Below are 7,475 nucleotides of genomic sequence, written 5' to 3'. Positions count from 1 at the left end.
GCTTTTGTTGAACAAAGTGAAGTATTTTGTCATTTTCTGTGCTTTGGAGCAGTGTGTGGGGTTTAGATTCATTCAGTACAGTTTCTCCTCTCTTGCTTCCTGGCTCACGTTTCTCTCTCTCCCCATCTTTGTTTTCCATCCCCTTGCCCTTCATGTTGCTGTGTTGGACCACAGAAAATCCAAAGGTGAGATGCAGGCCGATGTTGCCTGCCAGTTGCCAGTGAAGACTGTGCATGTTTCCCCAGAGTCCAGGATGCCATGAAAGAGTCCCAGTGTGAACCAGCCTGAAGGTATTCACCAAGAGCACCCCATGAATCAAAGAGACTCACCCACAGGTGGTCCAAGAGAAGCCCAAAGGCCAGAGGCGCAGTGAACATGACCTGCCAGATGATGTGTCGTCTACCTCAGAGAACTGCCATTACTGGTGTCTCACAAGAGGAACTCCCAGGAAAACACCAAAATCCTATGAAGAAGGGGCCAACCACTGTGCAACCAAATTACAATGCTCTGGGTGAGAAAGATCATTTGGGTCATAAGGCGCCTTCTTCCCTTCCCTAAGGTTCAAACCTTGCGCAGAATGAAGTCATCCATGCCTTTCTTTGTCTGAAATAGGCCAGTGTTGAAGAAGGGGAGGAAGTTTAAATTAAATGAATGCTGGAGTTTGGATATCACACTGAATGGGATCTAAATTATTTAACAATTTCAGGAGAACTTTTATTACCAGAAAGTGCCTAGAAAGCTATGGAACCTATCCAAGCTTGTATCAGGGGAACGATTTCACAGAGCTGAGTCAGAGAAGGTCTTGATGAGAAAGAATAGTGCTGGCTTCGGCTCGCTCCCATGGGGCCCAAAGAGAGGCACTTAGGGAACAATCATTGGGGGGTTCCACACCTTCTTTTACACAGTTGTTTTTAGAATGTTCTACTTTGGGGCTGGATGTGGTGGCTCATGCCTCTAACTCCAGAACTTTGGGAGGCCGAGGTGAGAGGATTGCTCAAGGCCAGGAGTTCAATACCAGCCTGGGCAACACAGCGAGATTCAGTCTCTACAAAAAATAAAATAAAAAAATCGAATGTTCTGCTTTATTGTGCTTTGAAAGGTGATGGCAATACATTGCTTAAGCCCAATCTTGAAAGTTGTAATTTGCTTTTTGTTGATACAATCTCTATTGAAATAAAATGGAAGAACAAGGAAAGAGTCTAAAGAGAAAAATAAAAATAGTTCAAAAGGGATTTTGGACAAGATTTTTTAAAAAAACTAGATACTAATCTATATTTTGAGTAAAGTAAAAAATACGATTTAATATTACATCTTATAGCCTGTGAGGAAAAAACTCTTATTTTCAAGAGTTCAGTATATTTTTAATATATTTTAAAAGTTACAATGGAATGTGGCATCTTTTAAACTTTGATCTGGGTATTTTTAATGTTTTTCTTATTTGTGTTATTTCATTGCAAGTCAGAACTTAAAAAAAATTGGGATCCTTGATATAGTCATGCAACAGTTAATATATTTTCTTTTTTTCTGAAGTTCTATCCGAGGCTAAGTTTATGTTAAGAAACATTTACCAAATTCATTCATTCAAGTACCACAGCTTAGAAATAAATGATCTCCTCCATTACCCAGAAATGTTTAAAATAATTTGGTAGATTTTTGATGTTTCTTGCAGATTGATTAATTTTTGAGGGGTAGGGCAGTCAATGTAGCATGTTAGAAAGAAAAGAAATTAGCTGTATGACAATTTTCATATGTGCCAATGATTCATTTAGTGCTCATGATATTTATTTTACTTTATTTTATTTTAAAGATGTGGGGTACAATTCAAGTATACAAATGTTCATTATGCAGGTACCCTTGTTGATGAAGTGTGCCTCTCCCTCCCCTGGCAGTTTCTCTCAGTTGCCAATCCCACCCACCCCTCTCCTGGCAGTTTCCCAGTACTGCCAGTCCCCTTCTTATAGTATTATGACAAGTGTTCAAGGTTCATATGAGTGAGAACATATGGTACTCTGTTCTTTGTTTCTGTGATAGAGCACTGAGTATGATCGACTCTAAATCCATCTAAATTGCTGCAAAGTACATATGTTTGTCCTTCTTTATGTCTGCATAGTATTCCCTTGCGTATATGTACCACATTTTTTTTTTTGAGTTGGAGTCTCACTCTGATGCCCAGACTGGAGTACAGTGGCACGTTCCCAGTCACCGCAGCCTCAACCTGCTGGGCTCCGGCGATCCTTCTGCCTCAGCCTTCCAAGTAGCTGGAACTACAGGCACGCGCTACTATGCCCAGCTAATTTTTGATTTATTGTAGAGATGAGGTTGCCCGGGAGGGTCTCGAACCCACAGGCTCAGGCAATCCCCTCGCCTTGGCCTCCCAAAGTGCTAGGATTACAGGCTGAACCACCGAGCCTGGCCTGTATCCCATTTTTAAAATCCAGTCCAGCTTCGATGGGCAGCATGGTTGGTTCCGTGCTCTTGCTATCGTGAATATAGCACAACAAACATGCATAGCACTCAGGATATTTCAAACTTCAAGTTCACATCTTTGGCTGGGTCCTTGAGATGTAGACCCCCGAGACAAGAATTTGAGTGTAAGCTGTTTAGTTGGGAGGAGATCCCAGGAAGAACTGCTGTGGAAGTGAGGAAGCTGGAGGAGGAAGGGAAGGAAGCCAGCATGGGGTACATGAAAGACCGGATGACCATTGTGGGTGCATCTGCTAGGAGCCTCTGAGAGACTGAAAGGAGCCCATTGGGAGGGAGCTGGTATTTACCCACCCTCTCCAGCTGGTCATTGGCTGACAGCTGCTGGATGAGAGATGGGTGTTAATTCCGTACTTCCCACCAGCCTGTGTGTGACAAATATCTACAATCAGAGTCCTGGGCAGCAAGTGACTGTTGGTCTCTAAGACGATGAGTTCTAGTAGAGATGGACAGAACACCCACAGCATCTGCCACAGTCCCAAGCTGGATATGAGAGGCAGATCAGGAGTAAGATCACATAGTCTGATACCAAATGGGCTCAAACTAGATCTGCCCCTGCTTGTCTGTAACCTTGAGCAAGTCATCTAACATCTTGGCGCCTCAGTTCCCTCTGTACCATTTTCTGTGAAAAAAAGATGGTCATAGTGCCTAACCTCATAGGATTGTCATGAGGCTTGAGTTGACATAGTGACATGCTTAAAATTGTGCCGACACATACATGTACTGTTTAGACATATTTAGCATTGGGGGCCTCCAGAGTAAATTATCAACCTGCTCTCAACAGTTGACTGTCTATGGTAAACAGCTACTGTTTGCCTGTGCTCTCCTCACTTTCAATTAATGATCTTTTTATAGTTTGACTCTCTTCTCTTTTACTTCTTAGTTTTACCAACAGTTTAGGACTTACCATGCCATATGCCATATTGAATAATGTCTCCTCAGTTAAAAAATAAAGCCTATTTTCCATGCATACACATGAAATAATTATTAATGATTAATTCATCATTTGAGGGGAATGTTTTAACCCCTCACCTGAACATATTTTTAGTTGTCTCATTTTTTTTTTTTTTTTTTACAGAGAAGAGAATGTCTGAGCATGTGTCACCTCAGAAAACTCTACGGTGTCTCTCCACTTCCTGCATTATCCCTTAGCCGCCATCTTTGATGCCTCACAGAGGAAGGAGGTTCTAGGTCTCGCTGGCAATTCACGTTACAGAAAGGGCACCTATTATTTATATGGAATTTGAATTGAATGTGATAGGAGCAAATCAGTTTTCCAAAGTGGCCAAGAGGGAGGAAAAGGGTTAAAAAGCCTCTGTTGATGTAAGACACAAATTAAAAGTAGAAATATAAGGAATGACCCTCCTGTCTCAAGAATGCTCTGAGTAGGTTTTAAAGCTCTTTGTATGCACCTTGATTACACTGCTTTTTCTCATACCCATTTGCATGGATGTTCTTCCCTAAACAGTTAGAGAAGATAAAGTTGATTTGCCCTATTTTCATTGATTTATGAGAAACCATCCGGTCTAAAAGATTAGGCTAAGAATTTCGAAAGTGGAAAATTTATTGTTTCACTCAAACATTTTATAAGCCATCTCCCTAACTATGAAATAACTTTAGAGAACTGTATTTTTTCTGCTGGCTTATTCCTAAATATTTGAATCTATGATTTTCAAGGAAGCCAAGAAATATGTTAACAAATTGCAGGGACTTTCTGTAATATCTTTTTTTTTAAAGCAGTCATTTACTATTCTTCCCTGATTTGGAGAAATTCAATAAAATCTTTTTATGCACCCTATTTGTTTGCCTAGACATTTAAATTTTTCATGCCTGGCTTGCTCAATAATTCAAGTAGAGTTTTTAAGATGATGGCCAGGTTTTACTTTCCATGGATTATCCTCAGGAACAGAGGGTTTAAAAGAATGACAACCATGAAAAATCCCAGGCCTCCCCCCAGCTGTGCACACTGAACTATCTCTACCGAAAGTAACCACTGCCAGCTCCATGGGAGGCATCAGCTAGCCTTCTGACAGCCTTGTAAATCACAGCACAGCAAACACCTAACTTTAGAGCAATGGAGCCATCTAGATTCCAAATATGGAAGTACTCAATGGAGAAAAGCCCTTTGGGGGTTCATTTCTAGAGGTTCCTTGAGATGGATGCGGAGAGGGTAAAAAGAAAGGCCGGGTGTGGTGGCTCACTACTGTGATTCCAGAACTTTGGGAGGCGGAGGCCAGAGGATTGCCTGAGCCCAGAGGCTTGAGACCAGCCTGGGCAACTTGGAAAGACTTCGTCACTACCATAAATTAAAAAAAAAAAAAAAAGAAGCTGGGTGTGATGGCGCATGCCTGTGGTTCCAGATACATGAAAGACTGAGGTGGAAGGATTGCCTGAGCCCAGGAGGTCGAGGCTGCCGTGAGTCACTGAACTTCGGCCTGGATGACAGAATGAGATCCTGATGAGAGAGAGAGAGAGAGAGAGAGAGAGAGAAAGAGGAGCTTGTATGTGTTTGAGCATCTTCTTTGGCAGGTGATCAGAGACAACTCAGCTGCATGATGACGTTCCTTCAGAAAACACATTAAATATCAACTTTTAAACTTTCACAAATAGTATATTTTATGAGTGTATTGATCTAACAACAAATATATTTCTGTTATACATTAAAACACTGTATTCAACCTAAAAGTTCATTTTTTTTCTTTTGATTTTAAAAAAAATGGACTTTTTTTGTGGGTCCCTAAAATTATCATGAGCCCCCATGCACTGCGTTTAATGGATAAATTGGCATGGATGGTATTCACCAGAGAAGTCAGGGGTTTATAAGGTCTACAATTTTCCTTCTCTTATACTGTCAGAATGTACTGGAATATGTCCAAGTGCATTGAAAAAAACGTACCATATTTTCTCACATTTCATGCATTTGTTTCATATTTGAATGCTTCTTCTAATGCAGCATATAATAGCTGACCCATTTAACATTGAGATGGTGATTTTTCTGTTCCCTAAAGCCTTCACTGCATGGATAGTACTTGAAAAATGAGCAACATCTTAGAATGGGGGAGATATGGTACCCTAGCCATGATGAGGAGAAAAGGTCATCCCTCTTGGAACCTCCCAACTGGGATCTTTCCCTTCCCTCCCACCCAGCCACACATCAAGAGACAAGTGGCTGCCATTAAGTACCCCACCTTGGAAGCCACACAGCATGGCTTCTGTTGTGCTTTTGGTTGAAGCAGTCACAAGCCCATCCCGTTCATAGAGAAATGCCAAGGTCATATTGTAGAAGAATACGTGAGGCAGGGGATATTGTTGTGGTCACCTTTGGAGAATGCAATCTGCCAAACATCCCCCCATAGAGCCAAATGAATAGAGAGTTGGGATCATTTCTAAAGGGAAGTGGGTAGTAAGGGTGCTGAACAAAGAGAAGTGATATGGTGCTCATTCAGTTGTGCCACCACCATCCCCACGAGGGAGCAGAGTGGCTGGCTGTGCATTTTCCTTAAGGAACAGGGAGACACACCCAGTTTGTCCAGGCAATGGGGGTTATTGTCAAACTATTTGAGAAGAGTAAATAGAACAGAAATGACAGAGAGCAGCCAGGATGTCCTCAGTCAGCTGAAAGCTGCTCATTTAGGGTGGTTGTGTCATCCCAGCCTCAGATACCAGTTGTTTCCTTCTCGAGAGAGCTCTGATGTATGGCTGCTTTCCGGGGAGTCTACTCCCTCTTCTCCTGCGGTTACCAGTTGCCTCGTACCCTGCCCCTCCCCTTTTCCTGGCATATACCCCCTTGTGGCTTCCAGAATGTTGTCTTGGTCAAGTTTCCATCACTGATCTAGTCAGTTGTGTCCATCAGTGGGCCCAGAGCTCGACATCTTCCCAGCAGACGCTGCTGAGAGTGTCTGATTTTATCAGTGGTCCCAGGGATCCTGGGAGGGGGATGAAGCAGAAATAACTAACTGTCTGCTTATTTCCAGGATCCTGCCATAGCAGATTCTATTAGTGTCCTATTTGGTGCTGAAATCTTAGAAGATGGACTTGCAAGAGCCCATATTAAATGCTAGTGAATCTAATCAGCCATCATGCACATCACTGCTTCAGAAGGGAGTTCTTTTCCTAACTGACTCCTCCCTAAGAGCCAGCAGGGATCCCATATCATGTAGCTAAGATAAATTCCCCTCATTGCCTACAAAAGTTTATTTTCTAAGATTAGGTCCAACAAACAGAGAGAAAAGAAGACCGTATTTGTGAGAGTAAAACACAAAACAAAGTGCGATAACTTCACCAAAGATACCACCAAACTCCCTCACATCTTTCTGCTCTCCTGTCTCTGCCAGTTGTCTGCCCTGTAATTAATATCTTCCATCTCATTTGGCCTTCAAGCAAAGAACCAGGCCCCTGAATGCAGTATAGACAGAACCAACCCAGCTTTTCCAACGATTCCAGGCTCCGTGTGCTTGACAGTCCGGCTGCAAGTGGAGTCCATTCCAAGGGGTCTTTGCCACCAGAGCAAATGAATGCAACAAACTGGAATTTTCTGTAGCACCCTTAGACTCTCAGCCTCCAGCACCAAAATAACGTACCGCTTGCCTCTCATATAGGAGCAGGCGTTATCACCTCCGGAGGAACTAGTGACCCCCTAAACCTGCACAGGTGTGCTGGGGAACAAATGTTGGCTCTTCTCTGTACAGACAGGTCTAGGCTGCGCCTTCATCTGTTCATCCAGTCAAAGATAGGTGCGTGGATAGTGACCCAGAAAAGAATGCAGAGGAGTCTAGAGAAAGCAGACTGCTGCTCAGAGCCGTCATGTTGTTCAGCTCATCTATACAGGCTCCGAGAAATGGAGTTTTGAGAGGCTGTTATTTACTTGATCTTTCTGTCATCTCTTAGAATCGAATACATGTGAAAACTTTTAACACAGGCAAGGATTATCATTCAGGGTATCCGTACGTATTTCTAAAAGTGTAACCCTTCGTGTACCTACGTGTTTCATTCCT

General features: G+C 42.5%; 1 long non-coding RNA gene across 1 annotated transcript; it reads left to right on the top strand.

Moving 5' to 3' along the window:
- Positions 1–208: 208 nt before the first annotated feature.
- Positions 209–3,842, top strand: LOC103264000. Its single transcript, XR_504531.1, has 2 exons — positions 209–511; positions 3,560–3,842. It is a non-coding gene; the product is annotated as an uncharacterized LOC103264000 (long non-coding RNA).
- Positions 3,843–7,475: the final 3,633 nt, after the last annotated feature.

Source organism: Carlito syrichta, unplaced genomic scaffold (genome assembly GCF_000164805.1).
Source record: "Carlito syrichta isolate Samal-C Ts95f unplaced genomic scaffold, Tarsius_syrichta-2.0.1 Scaffold305402, whole genome shotgun sequence".
Classification (NCBI taxonomy): domain Eukaryota; kingdom Metazoa; phylum Chordata; class Mammalia; order Primates; family Tarsiidae; genus Carlito; species Carlito syrichta.
Note: the sequence above shows the minus strand (reverse complement) of the source record. Positions and strands in the feature narration are given on the sequence as shown.